Here is a 21,318-nt window from a genome sequence, read left to right as displayed (position 1 = left end):
GGCACCAGCAGTGGCGCCATGTGGCGTGCCGCCGGTGGGGAACAACCCCTGAGGCGCCTAGGGATTATAGCAAATCCAGGGGCCCATGGGACGGTAGGGCTGGGGGCGGTGATGCTGTTGCCGGGCTGTGGTGCGCGGCCGCCGCCGGCACCAGTGTTGTTGCCGCTGCCGCCGCCCTTCCTCCTGTTTCCAGCGTTGCCAACAGGCTTTGGTGGGGTAGGCTGGCCGCCACCAGAGCTGCTGGAGGAGGCGCCGGAGGTGGTGGAGCGCACCCACCCAGGATGGTACAACCAGAGCCGGCGGATGCGAGGAGAGCGGTGTTGGCAATGGCCTTCTCATCATTGGACAACCGGGTCTCCTTGAGGACGAGCATGTCGTGGGCGCGGGAGAACATCGGGAGGATAGTGGAGTTGGTGATGTCGTCCACGGTGCTCGCGAAGCGAGGATGGAGCCCACGGAGCATGGCGAGGATGAGCTGGCAGCCCTCGATGGGATGGCCGACGGCGCGGAGTTCTGCAGCCTTCAGCTTGATGCGCTAGCAGTACTCCGAGATGGTGGAGTCGCCCTAGGTGAGCGTGTGGAACTGCTCGAGGAGGAGGACGGCACGCGGCTCCTGATTGGCGGTGAAGAGGTCCTCGATGGCCGACCAGAGCTCCCGGGAGGTCTGATCATCGCCGGCCATGGCGAGGTCGAGGACGGAGTCGCCGACGGAGCCGAAGAGCCAACTCTTGACACAAGAGTCAGCGATGACCCAGTAAGGATCGCCGGGCTGCGGGGTGCCAAGAGCGTCGATGTGTGGGCGGGGGCCGAACTTGCCGCAGAGCACCTTGAAGTAGGACGCCCACTTGTAGTAGTTGGAGGACATCTCCAACGTGAAGGGGACGTGAGTCTTCACGCACACAGCGGCGGCGGGGTGGATGACGACGGCCGGCGCCAGATCGCCAGGGCCAGAGGAAGCGCTGGAGGAACTCGTCATGGTCGAGTTGGTCAGGGCAGCGGACGTCATGGCAACGAGGGGGGGTGGCGCTGCACGGTCAGGTTGACGGTGCAGAAGCCGTGGTGGACGCACGGGAAGGGAGATCCTGGCGCAGGGCTGGCGGCGGCGCGCTGCAGATCGGGTTGATCAGCGGCGCTGCATCGAGGGTGGACGCGCAGGGGGGATCCCTACGCATGTGAGAGGGGAGGTGGCGGCTAGGGAAAGAACCCTAGCGCCTAGGGCGGAAGCGAAGGAGAGAGGATCTCAAACCCTAATCTCGTGATACCATGTAGAAAGGTAGAGAGAGATGGGAAACACCGCACACCCTAATTGGGGGGGTGACCTTTCATTATATAGTGCCAATGGCTTGGAGTACAAGATGTACATGCCCAATATGGGCCGACACGTCCAATATGGGCCTATACAATACACAGGCCTATACAATGCCTAATAGCTTCAACAAAATAAAATTCAGCAAACCATTTTATTTTTTTATTGGGGTGGAAGGGGGGTACAAGATGCCGGAAGAATGGAGGAGAAGTATATTAGTACCTATCTTCAAAAACAAGGGCAATGTTCAAAGTTGTACTAACTACCGTGGGATTAAGCTGATGAGCCATACGATGAAGCTTTGGGAGAGGGTTATCGAGCATCGCCTAAGAAGAGTGACAAGTGTGACCCAAAACCAATTTGGGTTCATGCCTGGAAGGTCAACCATGGAGACGATTTTCTTAATACGACAATTGATGGAGAGATATAGGGAGCAGAAGAAGGACTTGTACATGGTCTTCATTGACCTTGAGAAGGCATATGACAAAGTACCGAGAAATGTCATATGGTGCGCTTTGGAGAAGCACAAAGTCACAACTAAGTACATTACCCTCATTAAGGATATGTACAAGGATGCGACGACGTTTGTCCGGACATGTGATGGCAACACTACTGACTTTCCTATTAACATAGGCCTACACCAGGGGTCAGCATTGAGCCCTTATTTATTTGCTTTAGTGATGGATGAGGTCACAAGGGATATACAAGGTGAGATCCATTGGTGTGTGCTCTTTGCTGATGATGTGGTGCTAGTTGACGAGAGTAGGGTAGGGGTTAATAGGAAGTTAGAGCTGTGGAGACGCACGTTAGAGTCGAAAGGGTTCAGACTTAGTAGGACCAAGACCGAGTACATGATGTGCGATTTCAGCGAGATTAGGCATGAGGGGGGGAGACGTTAGTCTAGATGGGCAAGTGGTGGTCCAGAAGGATACTTTTCGGTATTTAGGATCGGTGCTACAAAAGGATGGCGACATTGATGAAGATGTTAGGCATAGAATTTCAGCTGGCTGGTTGAAATGGCGGCAAGCTTCTGGCATCCTTTGTGACAAGAGGGTGCCACAAAAGCTAAAAGGCAAATTCTATAGGACAGCAATTCGTCCAGCGATGTTATACGGTGCTGAATGTTGGCCTACAAAAAGGCGACATGTCCAGCAACTGAGTGTAGCAGAGATGCGGATGTTGCGGTGGTTTTGCGGTCACACAAGGAGAGATAGAGTCCGGAACGAAGTTATTCGGGATAGGGTCGGGTGGCACCAATTGAGGAGAAACTTACCTAGCATCGGCTGAGATGGTTTGGACATGTCCAACGAAGGCCTCCTGAGGCACCGGTGCGTAATGGGGTTCTTGAGCGGGTCGATAATGTAAAGAGAGATAGAAGTAGACCTAAACTGACGTGGGATGAGTCGGTTAAGAGAGACATTAAGGATTGAAATATCTCTAAAGAGATAGCTTTGGATAGGAGCGCTTGGAGACTAGCTATCAATGTGCCTGAATCTTGAACTTATTTCTTTCGGGTTTCATCTCTAGCCTACCCCAACTTGCTTGGGAAAAAAGGCTATGTTGTTGTTGTTGTTGTGGAAGGGGGGGTACATACAGAAACGAATGCCATCCATTAATTCAGAAGTTTGAGTTCTGCTAAGTTCCTTCTTCCTGAATTCTAGCAAATGCTGCAAATACCAACATGATAATGAGTCAATGTTGCGCCACATAACAGAATAGTGCTCCACCGTAACACTGACAAATGAGTTTCATGATCTTGCACAGACAAGCTGATGAAAAGAAATACGGCAAGCGGAACAGAAACAGAAGATTCTAAAAGAAATAGCATCATTATCAGTGTAAAACTTGCACTAAGGGGTAGGTGCATGCAGTATCCAACTCTAGTCAACTTATAGTCTCATTGTTACTTTTGATAATTTCAAACGACGCTAGTTTAAAAGAAGGAAAAAAGTCCTTTGGGCCCAACTATTCAACAGGTCCAATGTACCCCTTACTAAGATTTCTCTTTTTCATTTCTCCACATACAAGTTGAGTTTCAAGTACAAATGTTGTGAGATAAATAAAGTGCATGATACCTATGTTAGAAAAATACTTAGATTTTTTCGTCGTTACTTTTCATGTAATTTTGCATAAATGTCGTTTCCGATTTATGATACCCCATGCTACCTAACAGAATTTGAATTTAACTTAATTTGTACGTAGAGAAACAAAAAGGGTAAACAGAACATAATGATTTGAAAATCTTTTGTGGTGTCAATGATGGGCATGCATATGACCAAGTGGTTAAATAATAATTAACAATGTAAATGTTTTCAAGACAAGAAGTCAACAGTTGTGCAATATATTGATATTGTAAGCATGTTCTCCAAAAGATTTGCAGGTGTCCACTGCAAGCTGCAGATTCGATTTCTCAAGGCAAATCAGCTGTAATAGAGTAGCTATGAAACAACCAATCCCTCACAAAATGAAAACAAAATAAATAAAAGGGACCAGTTCCACGCCAATACGGTATGTGTCTTTCACACAAGCATCCACCTAGACTCTATCCGAGATTCTGCACTTATGCCAGCCAGTTAATAAGGATAACAAACCAAATTGCTTCTCCGTTTTAGTAGAGGCATTCCAGGTGACCCAGTCGCATGACAGTAAATGTATCCAAATGAGCCCTATAGGGTGGTGGTGCTGCTGCAGGAAACAAAAGGAGTAATTAGGGACGACAGAGGGCATTTGATTCACAACCTGAGCCATCCGCAAGCCATGGCGCCGGATCACGTCCGCGGACGACGCCCTGGTCATCCGAAGTGACGCTACCACCATCGCGTCCACATATCCTCCCTTCTCGCCTACCTGCTTTCAGTAGCAACTCCCGTCGTCACTGACCCACTATTTGATATTGATATATCCCAAAAAGACAAACAAAAAAAAAACTAAACATCGAAGCCACATATCGGAATCAGAACTCGAAGTACGCCGCGGTAGAGATGGGTCTTACCCCTGCGCTCCGCGAACCAGAAGCACCATATCCCTCATCCGCCGACGCCAAGGCCACGTCGGCGGCGGACCCGGCGGCGTCCATGGCTAGGGTTCTGCGATTGGGGAAGAACTGTGAGGAGAGAAGAAGGAAACCCCCGACGGAATCAACTTTCCCGAACTGCAAACAAACAAAGGCAATTAAAGCATCTCCTCCGAGAGTCCCCAAACCATAATATCAAGAGTCCGTTTTGGAAACGAATCAGGGAAATCCACCTCCAACAGCTGCCCAAGCCAGCTCCCAATTTCTTCGCGCGTCCGATTCCGGAGGTCTCGGGAGCCAAGTATGCACCCCCACCATCGCACTCCCAAAACCCAAGCGTCGGCGCATGCGTATGGCCTCGCGGTCGCCCCCAGCAACTAGCAAGCGGTGGGCACGGCTGCGGAGGACGTCGCGTCCGACTACACCGCTTCCATCGCACGGGAGGGAACTGGATGTTAGATTTAATCATTCATAAACAGAATCTTAGCTTAGCCTAATCATAATCACTAATTAAACTTAATGCGGAATTAATTACTTAAGAACTAACCAGAGCCTGAAGTCATCATGAACGCCTCAGTTCTTGAAGATTTGTTGATGTAGATGAAGCAGACTTGAATCTCCACCAATTAGAGAGATTTAGATCTCTTGTTGATGAAGATCTTGATGTCGATGATGACCAACAACTCCCGTAGGTGCCTGCCACGAAGTAGATGAGGAAGTCGTGCTTCCAACCCCTCCAGTGCCCTAATTGATTAGTGTTTTGTTAATCGCGAGATTAACTGATTAGGGTTACAGAGGATACCCCTCTGTCTTATATTTATAGACAGCACTGTGGGACCGGGGCCGACTTATAGATGGAAACATTAGGTGTACCTGCCAATCATGGTACATGAATATATTTGGTATGTTATCTCTAATTTGTAGAATTTGTTCGCCATGCAGATCTAGGTTGTTATCCTGAGATCACAAATTTCCAACATTCTCCCACTTGATCGAACAGTTAACAACTTATGTTCGCTTTAAACTTATGTTCACACTCAGTACAACAGTAAGACCGGACCAATGCGTCGTCAGTAGTATTTAATTCACTACCGGGACTCCATTACCCACAGTTCACTGCAATACCTCGATAGAACACTTATTACTTATTTGGGAATGATCATGTATCCAGAATCAGGTCCAAGACCATTCACAAATCTCATACTCAATTTCACGAAAATTTAAATGAGATGAGTGACAAGTCTTGAATAATACTTGCTAGCATAAACTCAAACTTATTTCTTTAACTTTAATAATTTGATCCTGGGACCTTTCTTTCACAACATAATACTTAATCATCAGTAGTCTAGACATCATCAATAATTATGTTGTTACTCGAATGAATACCGCAATCATAGCAGTATCAATTTGCTGTCCATAAACTTAACACCGGAATATAATTCTAAAGCTTGATAAGTTAAAACCTGCCTTATGCAATCTCAGCTTTTATTATGCCAAGTTTGCTTAGAGCTCTCAATAAAATTGCTCTTTTCTGCGAAAGTGAAGGACATAATCTAATGTGCATTTTTACATCCTCGCACTCTTACAGAACTCTTAGCTAAATAATTTATAATAAACAAGCATGCTATGATGTCTTGTACATTATCCAATGGACCTCTTTTGGATAATATTAAACACATAAGGATTTCCGGCTTACAAATGCAAAGTCAATCACTTAGAGACTCATGCATAAGCTTCAAAAGATTGAAGCATAAGGAACGTCTTCCTTAACTTTATCTCAACTTTATTCTTAGGGTATTAGACATAATTTGCTAATAGAACAACATATCTTAATATTTATTCTTATTGCATCACTTTAGACAACTTACATCTCAAGTGATGATCCTAACACTTTCTTGGTCCAATCTCAGTGTACATTGATGCCCAAAACATAAGAGGCTTTCACCAAGATTACTTTAAATTTAATTTAATGATGATGGAAAATCTCACAATATTAGTAGCATATTCTAATCGCCACTTTACTTAGTAGAGCATCATCCACTTAAGTATTAGGATAGTAACTTTTCCATCTTAATCTCAGTACATACATTTATCCATGAACATTTAATCATGGTAAGCTATAAGCTCAGTATTTTTAATTTTCTTTCGGAATCATGATCATGGCAAGATACTAATTTGATTCCATCACAAATTTATACTAAAACTCATAGACTCAATTTATGGCCTCCTTTATAGTGACCTTCAAAACGAATGAGGTCATTCTTTTATGCCAACATCAACCGTTATTATATATCACATATTCATGTTGGGATTAATCAACTTATGAGAATCCTCAACAAAATATATGGTAGCTTAAGATGGAGGTTTACTTAACTAATGGCATGAGTTAAATATTATGAGATTCTGCTACTTGAATCATCGATGCGGGGTAACTAAGCCCACATCTCTCCAAATCATCTCTTCCTCCTTTGTGAGCTCCCACTGACTCCCACTAATCTCTGCATTCTTTTAAGAACACAACAGTTGAATCAACTGATCTTTGCATTCCTTTAGAAAACACAATAGTTGAGACAATTATAGTGGTAGAAATGGTACCCCTCAGACTTATTAGGATATCCATAAATGGTAGCTCATCATGACATAAGTTCTTTATCTTTAGTATACCATTGATCAATTTCCTTTACTAATCAAGCTCACACCAGCGATGGCTAGAAATGAACAAGAGCAGCAAAATTTATGGTCAAATATTTACCAAACAGCGATGGCCAGAAATGATAAATATAAGCCATACTTCAAAAGTCTCGAGCTTCATTGAACTAGTCAAATAGCGATGGCTAAAATGAACTAGAGCAACAAAACTTTGTGAACATGTATCCATTAATCAGCAATGGCCAGAATAATGAATAAAGTCACACTTAACTTTATTTGAGACAATTGGCTTTATGGAGTAATTCTCCTGTCACAATGTTTTTTTTAGCGTTCTCCATCATATTCACCCTTTATATGAGCCGATTTTCTAATTCAGCCTTTTGAATATCAATCTTTATGGGCAAATAAAATATGGTGATAACTCTTTATAGTCTTACATCTAATGACTGGAGTATCTCTCATTCTTATGAGACATTACAACTGGAGTATCTCTTATACTTGATGAGACATTCCAATTCTCCCCTTCGAAATGTGATTTAACTAATAATATCACAATTTCGACAAGGTCTCATAAACAACTTATTGAAGCATTACACAATATGCAAGAAATAAATAAAATAATTCCTTGACAAGATAGCAAAATCAACAATGATGATATACTTATTATCTCAAAACTTAACAATTGTTCAGAATCACTTATTACTGAAAACAAATATGGCTAAATATATAAAACTAATGCGAAGCATTTAACATCATCATCATCATTAAACTTTGCTCCCCTTGAACTCCCCTGATCTTATGGGTCAGACTTAATGACCTACTGGGAATGCATCTCAATAAATCCACCAAAATTTAGGGGAAACTTTGACTTAAAAGAGCTTACGAGACAACTTTATTATCCTTCCTTTGCACTTGATGAAGTGACTCACATAACTTATATCTTACTGGAGTATCCACATTTTGAGCACGCTTATTATAATTCTCTAGTAGAGAAGCCATAAGATATGGCACCAGCAGATCATCAGAGATGAACTTGCCAAGTGCTTTCAACTCAGCAGCCATATTGTACATGCTCTTAATGTGTATACTTAGTCCATTGAGCTCATCATAACGTGAGGTAGACAGCTTATTTATGAGGAAGTTGAAATAATTAATTTTATAACATTCCTCAACGGAGTTCAAAAACTCCATAACACTTAGTTCCCTATCATCCTTCCTATAAGGAAATGCTCCCCTTATGGCATCTGAGATCGAATGTTTTATAACTAATTTTGCAAATTTGTTGGATTTTTTTTTTTGCCATTTCTCCAACTTAATTTCTCATTATGATTCTCAGTACTTATAGAAGGATTAACAGGTTTATACTCATAAAGTGTGTAATCAAAGTCCAGAACTCTGAGAACTGCACACACCTCATTATTCCACTTAGAAAAGTTGGTACCATTAAAGGGCTCAATGGTACTTAGTAAGTCCTTATAATCCACTGAAAAATCATAAAATTGAAGTCTCAATAATCTTATACAATAAGATGCACATAAAAGCATAAGATTAACCCTACGATGGTCTGATTAAAATCATGCCATAAGTTTCAATTTGCATCACCGATGGGGAAAACAAACGAAATTTATCATTAGCTCATAATTAAACCAATGATGGTCAGAATTAATTACAAGTGTACTCTAATCAAACTTCTCGATGATTCCATTTGATTAGAGAGCATCTTAATTGTACATGGTAGAAAATATATAATTTTTCAGCTTAAACAATGCGAACTAATGCAATGTTTATCAATAAAGCATAATGGAAACATTAAGGCAAATACACTTATTTTGGAATTTTAAACTCAAATTTAAACAGTGAAATAACACATAAATCATGAAGAGATCAAATTTCACTGTAAATATAAAGCTCATAAACCTCAAACTTTGCTTTATATAATTAGTGCATAAAACATCAATAAATTTAATTGCACTAAAAATGATAAGGCTCATTAATCTATAGATATAAGGCTCATTAATCTATATATTCTTTCTCATTTAACAAACACATCTGACATTATAAATTAATTGTGCTCAAATAACAAGACTCATTAATAGCCCAAAATAAACTCATTATCAGTGATGATTTTCCATAATTATTTTTAAATTGACCTTATAACATCAGAATTATGGAAAATATCACTATTCATAATTGAGAAATATCTATCATAAATAAATTAAGCAATAAACTTATTTGCGAAATCATAAACAATATATAACTCAAATATGAAATAAATACTCATGGGCATTGAGTAAACACAAAGCTGGTAATTTTAAGTGCAAAAGAAATTATATAAAGCCTTTAAGCTCAACCAGCAACATAATCATGTTTAAAACATAAATACAGTAAAGGAAAAAAGCTTTATAACGTAAATCTGGGCTAAAACTCGTAAAACAGGTCCAAAAACTAAAATGGCCCGTCAACTCCCCCACATGCGCAGCCCAAATTCGCGCACTCAGCTCGGCTTAGTAGCGCGCGGCCCATTAGGCGCGCCACTGGCCCAGCTCGGCCCATCCCGCGAACCCTAATACGGAGCAAATCTCAGTCGTTCGTTACGATCGGACGGCCGAAAACTAATGCCATTCGATATATAACACCGGAGCCGGTCGGAAAACCCTAACCGGCTCACTCTCTCTTCCCCTCTCCTCAATCAGCAGCCGCCGCAGCTCACTGGCCTGGCTGGCCGCCGGCGCCGCCGCCTCACGCGCGCGCGACTACGCGAGGTCTACACCGGCGCCCCTTCCACATGGCCGCAGCTACAGGCCGGAATCGCGCGAGGCCCACCCTGCTGCTGCTGGCGCCGAGCAGGCCTGGCCGCAGCGCGTGTGTCGAGTGTCCGCCCGCGTGCCGCCGCTTGCCTCATGTGTGGCATGAGGTTGGGGCGCGGGCCCCGCAGGTCGCCGCCTCTGGCCTGCGTGGGTGTGCCGGCCCAGAGGCGCCTGACGCACCGTGGCCAAGGCCAGCTGCCGCCTCCTGCCGTAGCGACGCGCCTTCACATGGCGTTTGCTGCCGCTCCCCGGCCGCCGCGGCAACTGATGCGCCAGCCAAGGAACACGGCCGCCATGGTGCCCCATGGGCCCTCTCGCCGGCGTGCCGTGCGAGCTAGTCGCGCAACATGCCGTCGAGGGGCTCCACTAGGTGCCTCGTTTGGCGTGCCGTGAAGCTCACGGTGCTTCGCCGGCGACCGCGAGTGGCATATCATGATGCCGCGTGCTGCCATCGATGATGGTAAGCCACTGATGCTCACCTATGGTTAGGGTTCATGAAGTCTGAGGATTTTTTTTTTGCGATCTGAAAATCAACTATTCCCCTCCTTATTGCTTACTGAGGCAGCGAATCTCATGGATTTGGCTTCAATTATGCGGAATTTAACTTATACAGTGAGTTAAATTTGGGAGAGAGAAAAAAAATTGTAGCCGAAACCCTAGACCCTAACTGCATAACTTAATCATCAAATTAAATGAATGTACCTCGGCCTAAACATGAATTGGCATTAACATAATTGTTTAGATCTTAAATCAGGTACTTAGTCCAATCAGATTAAGATTTGTATTTAATCAGGGTCTAATCCGAGTAGGATAAGGCTAATTCCTTCTTAACATGCACCATAACCACACTGTAAATGCTAATTACACGTAGTTAGGCATATTTTAAATTGATTTACACATGAGACTTCTGCGCATAATTAATTGCATATGAACAAGTACTTGAACTTTCATAAACTTATCTGTAGAGATCTAATGGCACATGTCATGCACACGTTACACATGAACATAAAGATTTGATCTGCATCTTATTAGGCACAACAGATCCAATCTAGGACTAAAGACACGTGAAAACCAATATACATTTAATTTGATCATTTAGTTGTGCGCAAAAAGATCTAATTTGCACATGGAACTTGTAAAAGCTAATCTGCGGAGTACTAATTCCACATAAACAAGTAACCATCTCACTGATTGCATTTATGAACATAAAACAGATCTAATCTGCTATTAACAGAGGCTTAAAACTTGATGGCTCTGAATTAGGATCATGATAGAACTAAGAAGGCTCTTGATACCGATTGTTAGATTTAATCATTCATAAACAGGATCTTAGCTTAGCCTAATCATGATCACTAATTAAACTTAATGCGGAATTAATTACTTAAGAACTAACCAGAGCCTGAAGTCATCATGAACGCCTCAGTTCTTGAAGATTTGTTGATGTAGATGAAGCAGACTTGAATCTCCACCAATTAGAGAGATTTAGATCTCTTGTTGATGAAGATCTTGATGTCGATGATGACCAACAACTCCCGTAGGTGTCTGCCACGAAGTAGATGAGGAAGTCGTGCTTCCAGCCCCTCCAGTGCCCTAATTGATTGGTGTTTTGTTAATCGCGAGATTAACTGATTAGGGTTACAGAGGGTACCCCTCTGTCTTATATTTATAGACAGCACTGTGGGACCGGGGCCGACTTATAGATGGAAACATTAGGTGTACCTGCCAATCATGGTACATGAATATATTTAGTATGTTATCTCTAATTTGTGGAATTTGTTTGCCATTCAGATCTAGGTTGTTATTCTGAGATCACAAATTTCCAACACTGGAGAGGTGGCCGGACAGCTTGCTCAAGGAAGACCCGCCTCGGCCTCGCCATCCGCTATGACATCGGTGTCACGAAGGTGGCGCCCCTGTCCGTCGGGCCCAAGCCCATGCCCGTCAGCCCGTGCTACTGAGGATCATGTCCGAATGTCCGTCCTTCCCTCCCAGGTTCAACGGTGGCTATCACGGCTGATGGAATTGGCGGCGCTCTCCATACGGCCACCTTCCTGCGTTCGGGCAAGGTGGCGAACAATGGAGCAGCCTGTTCGGCTGGGATGAAGTGGCTGCACCAGCCAATCCAGCTCCATTCAGCCTGACTTAAGCAGTGGAACGGCTGGGCTAATCAGCCTTTCCAGCCCAATCAGTTCAACCCATCCGAATGGGACTTAGAGTCTATTTTGGAGCACTCCACTCCAACAATTTCAGCTCTACTCCAGGAAAAAATGTCCAAACATAACAACCTGCTCCACTCCACTCCACCAATCCACCAAAACCTGAAGCAGATGGAGTTGAAGGAAATTATCCACCATGCCACTGGTAATTGAAAAATAACAGTTCGAGCTTTTCTCCCCCCCCCCCCCGCCCCCTCCTCGGTCTCCTCCATTGCTCCCGTCGGGCACCATGCGCCAAAGGTCCCGCCGCCGCCCCTGAAGGTCCCGCCCTTGGAGGTCGCGCCGCCGCCGCCCTCGGGTTCCCGCTCCCGAAGGTCGCGCCTCCGTGGCCCTGCCTCCCTCCGTCGTCGGGTTCCCGCCCCCGAAGGTCCCGCCGCCTGCCACAGAGGTCGCGCCGCTCGTCGAGATCCCGCTGCCCGCTCTCCCTCGGACTCCCTTCCCCGGAGGTCGTGCCGCGTCCGCCCTTGAGCTCCCATTCATGGAGGGAGCCCGCAGGCGCCGCCATTCCCCGCCGCCGCCTTCCTTCCCCGCCGCCGACGAGCCCACAGGCGCCGCCGCCCTCCCTCGCAGGCACACGCGCCCAGGTTGCAGCACGGCACACACAGGAGGAAGAGAGTTTGGTGTCTATGACAATTTGGGCCCACAAGAATTGGTAGAGTGGAGTGCAGCCAAACATGATGGAGAAAAATTGTTGGACTGGAGTTATTGGAGTGGAGCTAGATTGTTGGGAGTGGAGTGCTCCCAAATAGGCCCTTAATACGTTACTAGTGTTTGTGTGCACTTCGTTCTTGGATGGTTTGTGCCTAAACACACCTTATACTTTTAGCAATTTTATATTTTAGCTATTTTTCTTAGCCTCTAGTCCAAGCTACCTCTTAATTGACTGCCTATATAAAAGAAAATGATCTATTGGACTAACAATTGATACCAAGAGTCTAATTCTTTCTCTCCCACCAACTCCCTCTCCTCTCCCTTTCTCCAGTGTCCTTCCTCTCCCCAGCCCGAAACTCTAGCCCAATGGTCCCACTAGGCGGCGGCGGCGACGCTCCACTCTGGCCCAAATCCGGCCAGCGGTCATTTGTTCCACCCCTCCCCGTGACCGGATCCAGCGGCGGCGGCGGCCGTGAATCAGGCACCGCCGGATCCAGCGGCGGCGGTACGAGGCAGCGCTCGCAAGTGCAGCGCAACGGTGCAGAGCACGCAGCCCGGCGTGGAGCGCGGACTCAGCACACAGCGCAGGAGAGAAGAAAACCAATGAAGTTGGACGCCATGGACAGGCCCCACGGTGGATGTCACACCCGCTTGACTTCACGTTGTTGGGGATCCACTCTACGAAGTAGGACGAGTTCTTGTTCTGGACGTTGATCATCTGCTCATCGACCTCCTTGCCTCCTTGGTGCTCGTCTTCCCACGGAACATGGCTGAGGCAGTGAGGTAACGCCGGTGGGAAAGGTCAGCGGCACACATCACACTACTAGAAAACGGGATACTGGATCAATGTTCTCGGTGACATAGGCCCCATGTTGTGGCACGATCTGATACTAATGGTGCTAATAGCATTGGTAACTCATACGCTAAAATTAAAATCTATAAACTATACGACTGCTTTCTCACCATTGTATGAGTTCTTATTGTCACGGTATTTATAATAACGCTAAAGTTAAGGGATAAGGAACTACTAAAAAAATTAACCACGACCTTTAAAAATGACCTCGGAGGCGGGCACAATTTTTAACCAGAAAACTGTCTCGCAAAATTTATTAACCGGGGCGAGCACTATTAATATGACCGCCTCGGTTAACTATTAACCGAGACGGACAGTGTAAATCAACCTCCTCGGTTAAAAAGACCCAGCCCGAAAAGGCCCAGTTGTGAGCTCGCGCGCGCGCACACACACACACATATATATATATATATATATATATATATATATATATATATATATATATATATATATATATATATCTTAGGATTTGGAGTCCACATTTCTCTTTCTACCTCTACCTCTCCCTCTCCCTCTCCCGGATCTCCCATCTGCTCCTCTTCTGGCCACGGCGCGGCGGCCCCGATCGGCCAGCGGCGGCAGTCCCGATGGACTTGGCGGGACCGTGATGGGCTCAGTGGGCTCGTCACAGGTTTTTCCTTTTTTATTTTTTTATTTGATTAACCGAGGTGGGCAAAAAAACCACCTCGGTTAATACCACGATTAATTGTGACCATTGCTCTGAGATGGTTGCAAAAACAGCCTCGATTGATGTTTTTTGCCCGCCTTGATTAACATTTCTGTAGTAGTGTGGTACTACTATGAAACAAATAAAAAGATAATCCATTGTAGAGGTTGTCTGTTGTTTCCTGAAAATTCACCAAAACAAATCACTCGCTAAAAATAATTTTCAAAACTTTTTCGTCGCTGAGCTCGAATCGTTTCAGAATCTTTTTCCGTCCGAGCTCCTAATCTCCCAAAGTCCTTCCCGGCGTTTCGCCGTCCGACACCAAAATCAATCGCCGTCCCTTCTCTTTCTTCTCCTCGTCCCGTGTGTTGCGCTGCGTGTCGCCCGACCGCCCGCGTGGTCGACCGTCGCCGCGAATCCCGCCAACCGCCGCTCTCTCTCTTTTCCTCCCTCTATTCTTTTTCTTTTCTTCTCCTTTTCCCTTTTTCTTTTTCTTCTTTTCTTTTCTCCCTCATTCTCCTTTCTTCTCTTTCCTTCTCCCTGCTCCCGTCTACGCACGTGCGCGCCCCTGCTCTCTGCTCACGCACAGCCCCCCTGTTTACCCACGCGCAGCACGCGGGCACGCGACCCCGATGCTCGCCGCGTCGCGCGTCGCTGCTCGACCCATCCCGTCGCTCTGTGCTCGCCACGCAGCCCGTCGACAGCACAGCACCGCCACCTCGCCGCCCGAGCCAACACTGCTCGAGCAGAGCTCCATGCCGAGCTCCACGCCGAGCGGCCCGGCCCCTCCACTTGCACTGGTGCACCTGCCCGAGCGGTCCCGTCACCCTGTGCCGCCTCGCCGCTCGCGCCGCCGCTCCGTGCCACTCCGCGACGCTCGCAAGCAGCCGAGCGCCATTAAAGCCGCCCGCTAAGCTCGCCGGCCGGCCACCACTGCGGACCCCTCCGTCCATCGCCTTTCCTCGCCTACAAATAGGCCCTCCGCGATGCTCTCCACCTCCACAACATTCGCCCACCCCCGCGTGCCTCCTCCCTGGCCCCAGCACCGCCGCCGCAAGCTCCCACGCCGCCGCCCGCCGGCCCTCGTCGCCCCACCTCCTCGCTGCGCCCCAGCCCGAACCGAGGTAGGGGATGGATTCCCCTCGCTCTCCTCTCCATTTCCCCCTAGCCCCGGCCGCCGACGAGCCCCGCAGTGCCGCCACCACGCATGCCGGCCGCCGGCTGCTGCCCGCCGCCGTGGCGCCGTCTCTACAGGCCGCCACCACCCAAATCAAGGAGGGGAATCGAATCCCGGCGTTGCCCTGCCCCCTTTTCCCCCAATCCCCGGCCGCCGCCATGCCCCCAGGGCTGCGGGCCCATGGCCGCCGGCGCCCCATGGCCCCCTCCTCTGTTTTGCCCCATCGGGAGGTAGAAGAAGGAGGGGCAAAATTGCCCAAAGGCCCCTCCCCTTCCCTCTATTCTTTAAAGAACTCTTCCACTGTCTAGCCCTTTTGCAAAAGAAACCCTCTCCTTTATTATATTCCAAAACAAACCCTTCCACCATGTAACCTATTTATAAATAGACCCCTATCTATTTTCTAGGGTCTCCCTGATCTTTCCAAAAATTATAATCAAGTCATTTCACTAATTACAAAAAAGTCCCTGGATCCTTATTCAGCCCCTAATCACCTTGTTAGTCCATCATTTCATGCGCCAAAAATCCTCCAATCACTCCGAAACTTTACCACGTCATTTCTAAAATAGTTTTGGCCAGGCCATTAGCAAATCACCCGAAAATATTATTCTTATCTCCAAATTTTAATTTTCTCTGATTCGAGCTCAACGATAAAATATTTATTTCTTTTTATTTATTGTGTGTTTGTTTTTGTGCGCCGTAGACACCGGTGTGAACGAGGGAGAACCTGTCGAGCAGTTCGCCGAGCAGTACCACGAGCTAGAGCCTGAAGAACCGTACCGCGAGCAGGAACACCCGAAAGGATTTGAAGACGGCAAGTTCAATCGCATCCTTTGATTGCATATTTTGACCCAGTTTTATAAACACAACCTATTGGCCTGTTTTACTAAATTGCATATGCTCTGACTGCTGATAATATAGTTGGATAGCCACCCCTTGAGTTGTTATAACCATTCCTTGACCACCTAGATTAATGTCTAAATATGATTTATTCTATTTGGATGTCAATCGCTGCTAGAGCGCCGCTTAGGACCCAGTACTCGTTTTATTACACTAAAAAATGGTTACAACATGCTTTATAAAAGGTAAAATGCGTGAGTGTTGAGACAAGAGAAGTTGGGTTATAGAAGAATAAAATGTTAAGATGGGATGGATGAATGGCATTCCCTGGGTAGATTGTCATACGTTGGAGGCTCGTACCGTTGTGGTAGAGCAAGAAGGTTGGGAGATATCCATCCTGTCACAACTAAGGACTGAGTTGATGTGTCATCTTGCCTAACTCAATTATCGTGCAAATCACTCGACCGTTGTGTGTGGCAACAGATTAGCACAAACCCCACTAGTTAGTCTGATAGCCATCAGAAGAGCTGAGAGCAACGGGTGATCAAGGAGAAGGGATAAGGTCGTGATGACTTATGCCCTGGTTAAACCTCAGTGATAGGTCAATGGCCCTTGAGGGAGCATGTGTTGGCTAGTCAGGTCTAGCTAAGGTGGGTAATGACTTTGTTGGGATCTGCACCGACACTAAGTTGATCGTGCTGTGGTACCCCACTTGTGGGTAAAGTTGCATACCTCTGCAGAGTGTAAAACCTATTCGAATAGCCGTGCCCACGGTATTTGGGCGAGTTACGGTTTGGTCACACAACTAGGCTTTTGGGAGGGATGTTTTCGAGGTGTGAGTTGTTTTTGGTTAGGTGTCCGGCAGTGTGCCGTGAGCTACTGCGGATGGAGAGTCCGGTAGCATTAAAACTTGGATCCTTGGTGTAGGATCAACCCCGCTCATTATTCGGTTAAGCAAGAAACGGCTTTAAGAAAACTCTTTTCAAAAATAAACCCCTGCATGTGTAAAATCTAGCTTTGCTGCAAATAAACCTCAGCCTTATCCTTGATTTATCCTGTGCATATCTGTGATACCCCCTCCGTGGATGGGGTTGGACTTGTTGAGTACTTTTGTACTCACCCGATATATATTTATGGTTTTTCTTCAGAAGAAGATCCGGACTTCGTTGTTGAAGACGTTGAGTAGAGGTTGCGTCTCGCCCAACCTTGCCTGTGGTGTTGGCCCTTTGCAAGATGCTTCTGCTAGCGCACTATTCTGAGCCCGAGCAGGAGACCGTCTAGGTTGTGCTTTGGTGTATCACCGTAGCTATTTTATTACTTATTATCGTTTGTATCGAGTGTCCGCCTCCTCGGAGGTTTGTACGGTGACTATACCATCTGTTGAATAAATGTGTTATCAGCCTCCTGGGACTGATATTTGTATCACATTTAGTCTCTACTTATGTGGGGAGGCTCCAGGTGGTATCAAAACTGTAGGTTGGCCGTAGGATGTGACCCTTAAGACCGAGAACCTTTTCTAAGCTAGTTTTCCACTATATCTTTCCCTGCTTAGCCATCTTTCCACACAGCTCTTACCTTTGGCCCTTGCCTGGTTCCAGATGGCTGACGACAAATGGAGTGGCGGAATCTGCCTCACAGAGGCTGGCCTCCCTAAGTTGTTGCTACTCAGCCTGGAACGCGTCGGAGTTATGGATCCACCGGAGTACGTTTACTAGGAGTACGACTCCAGGGGCACCCTTGGTGCGACATGATGATCTTCGTGAGAAAAAACATCCGCTATCCTGACGTGGAACCCTGGTTCCTCTCCACCACTGGCTTTTGCTTCCCAGACACCTATCGAAAGGCCGCCTGAAAAGCCCTGCGACGCCTACGTGTGGTTTACAAGCATCATCTTTAGCAGACTCCTATGGGATTTTCCCACCTACTGGAAGAGGACGCTCATGGATTGCCCTGATGAGAGGACTTAGAAGGGAAGAAGCAGAATTAGAAGATACGGTCTCCTACCTATCCATCTACCTCACTGGCTTGGACCAACTCTACAAAGAACAGGCGGCACAACTGAAGCACCAAATCAGCAGGACAGAAAAGGCAATCCAAGATATGGAAGTACAACGGATAAGAGCCATACGAGCCGAGAACTCCCTAGCCACTCTCCAAGCCCAATGGCAAAACCATGAGACGTCCAGGACAGAAGCCGGGATGTTAGAAGAAGAACCCGAAGAAACCCATTGGGATAAGGGTACTCAGACCGAAGATGAAGAGCCCCATCTTCCACCGAAGAAGCGCCGCACCTGGGTTGAGGAAGCATCCCCATGAGTAGAGAATAGTATGTCCAGGCTAGAACCGCTATCCTAATAATGTACTCGTGAACCATGTACCCAATCTTGTGATGAAATAAGAATCGTCTATTCTCTTTTGTACCCAAGTACTTATGCAAAGCTTGTTCACGCTATCTTTGTTTTCAGATAGCTGAGGAAGGATAGACCCAGGGCATTTGCCAAGCTGCACCTGGCTTCCCCAGTCTTTTGATTAATGCCCTGGAGAGCCTTGGCATTACAGAACGCCCAAGGTACTACAACAAGGAATACGAGCACCATGGTACCCTCCGCTGCAGGGTGATCCTGGTCATCACCAAATGTGACCGCTACCCCGACATCCAGCCATGGAGAGTGACCGCCACGGGGTTTAGGTACCAAGATACCTATCCCTTGGTCGTCAAGAAGGCGCTCTGTTATTTGTGCCGTATTTTTGAAGGACACCTCGCCACCACACCAATGAGGTATCAGAACCCCAGTTTGGGAGGCTCGCATGAGAAGACTGGAACGGCGCCGCCATGAAGAGGACCCCCTGTACCAAGTGGCTACTTACCTATCCTCTTTGGATCAGCTCTTTGACGAGCAATCTAGCATCCTAAGGGAGCAGACCCATCGGGCCGAGCAAGCAGAGCTCGTAGTAAGGATGCATCAGATCCGGGTGGCTCAAGCTGAGGCAAGAGCCGCTGCCGCGGTCAGTAGCAAAGCAGTTGCCTAGGAGAGTCTCAGGCAGGCCTAGGACCGGTGTATGCAAGAATGGACCAGAAGTGGAACGCCAGTCCCGGCAATTGGGGAAAACCATGTCCTACTTGGGACGCCCATCATAGGATGGGGACCACTCTTGGGAACCCCACAAGTCCCACCCGAGAACCCTAAAGGGCCTACTGCCGCCATTGAAGGAGAAGCTGTTGAGCAACCCCGGGAAAACAGAAACCTAGAGGACGGCGAGCAAGATCTACTCATTCCCCAGGAGGCACACTCCGTCCCAGAAGAAGGCTCGCCCTGCGAGTAGCATGCCCCAAAGCCACCCTAGGAAAAAGCACTCAGCCCTCTGGCTTAAGTTGTACCCGTAGTGGTAGCCTTTGTACCCGATCGTGTAGTACGCATTTTGGCCTTGCGCCAATGTTGTACCCCCTTGCAGTAATGAAGTTGTTTGTGCTTGTTGAGTTGCTAATTTGTGTGCTTGTTGTTAGTCTGTGTGCTTTTTGGCAGGAGGTAGATTCTGCCTTTTCAAAAATACGAACTAAATAACTTAAACATCACTTAATCCCAATCTCACAAAGACTTTGCCCAATCAACATATGGCTTCCCGACGCGGTTCAAGAGCTTCCCACAGTCGGACCCCTGCAGCCACTGGCTGCAGGGAAGAACAGGAGGTAGACTAGCAAGGAAAAGGAAGCCAAGGGGAAGTGCCACTGCCACCACCACCTCCCGTCGGGGACCTGGCACAGATAATACACAATCAGACCCTCATACTAGAAACCCTGGCCAATGCCCTCGTCAATAAGCGGCCAAGAGAGCAGACCATGAATGACAAGCTGACAGCTTTCCTGAGAACCAAGCCACCAACCTTTGCCGGATCCAGCAACCCCTTGGAGGCAGATGACTGGCTGCGTGTGATCCAGAGGAAGCTTGAGCCGTTCGAGTGTCAAGATTGAGACAAGGTTCTTCTGGCAGCCCATCAGCTCACCGGGACTGCCTTAGCTTGGTGGGAAAACTACTGTGTCGCTGCCGAAGACGCCTCCACCTTCACTTGGAAGGAATTTGTGAAGGAGTTCCATCGCTATCATATCCCCTCGGCCACCATGAAGTGCAAGGCGGATGAGTTCCGCGAACTGCAGCAAGGAAGCATGTCGGTAGATGAATACACCTACCGGTTCATGGAGCTGGCCCGCTATGCACCCGAGAAAGTGGATAAGGATGAAAAGAAGCAGGACATATTCAAGAAAGGATTGAGCCCTGAACTCCGGACCTTACTTACCCCTCAGATATACCTGGACTTTAATACTGTGATGAACATGGCCATTCTTACAGAAAGGGCCAAAGCAGAAGAAAGGAAGGAAAACAAATGCAAGTTCCTGGAAAGCAAGGCCCGCCAGCAGGACCGCTTCTAGAAACCAAGAAGCTCTAGCTATACTGCACCAAGATCTCAGGCCCCAATGCAGTATAGGACCCAGTTCCAAGTGACGGGCCCCCAAGCCCCTAACACACAGTTCAGAAGGCAGAACACCATGAAGGCCCCGCAGAGCAATGCCAGCCAAGTCACCACCAACAACAACAATGCTAGGGCCTGTTTCAACTGCTGTGAGACAGGGCATTACATTGCCAACTGCCCATATGCCAAAAACAAGCCTGCAGCATCGGCCTTCTCCAACTCGGTGAATGGGCCTAGGCCACCTGTATCCGGAGCCAACCATGTTCCCATCGGCAGCAACAACAAGGGCAACAGCAACAACCAGCAGTATTACGGACGAGCCCGCGTCAACCACATCAACGTGTAGGAGGCTCAGGGTGCACAAGGAGTGGTACTAGGTGAGTTCCTAGTCAGCTCGACTCTGGCAACAGTGTTATTTGATTCGGGAGCATCACACTCATTCATATCATCAAGCTTTGTGGATAAGCATAAAATACCTACGGTACTACTAAAACCACCCCTATTAACCCGGACGCCTGGAGGTGACATTAAGTGTCAACTAGGCTGTTACTGGGTAAGGATCAATTTAAGTGGGGTAGAATTTCTAGCCGATCTAGTAGTACTTAAGTCTAAAGGAATAGATGTGATCATTGGAATGGATTGGTTAAGCCTACACAATGGTCTCATAGGTTGTGC

At 47.1% G+C, this 21,318-nt stretch overlaps 1 long non-coding RNA gene across 1 annotated transcript; it reads right to left on the bottom strand.

The window, feature by feature from the left end:
- Positions 1-2,886: 2,886 nt before the first annotated feature.
- LOC120709542 lies at positions 2,887-4,766 on the bottom strand. The gene is made up of 4 exons (XR_005689719.1): positions 4,553-4,766; positions 4,299-4,457; positions 4,046-4,153; positions 2,887-2,973 (listed from the first exon to the last, which is right to left on the bottom strand). It is a non-coding gene; the product is annotated as an uncharacterized LOC120709542 (long non-coding RNA).
- Between the last annotated feature and the right edge of the window lie 16,552 nt (positions 4,767-21,318).

This window comes from Panicum virgatum, chromosome 5K, assembly GCF_016808335.1.
Source record: "Panicum virgatum strain AP13 chromosome 5K, P.virgatum_v5, whole genome shotgun sequence".
Classification (NCBI taxonomy): Eukaryota; Viridiplantae; Streptophyta; class Magnoliopsida; order Poales; family Poaceae; genus Panicum; species Panicum virgatum.
Note: the sequence above shows the minus strand (reverse complement) of the source record. Positions and strands in the feature narration are given on the sequence as shown.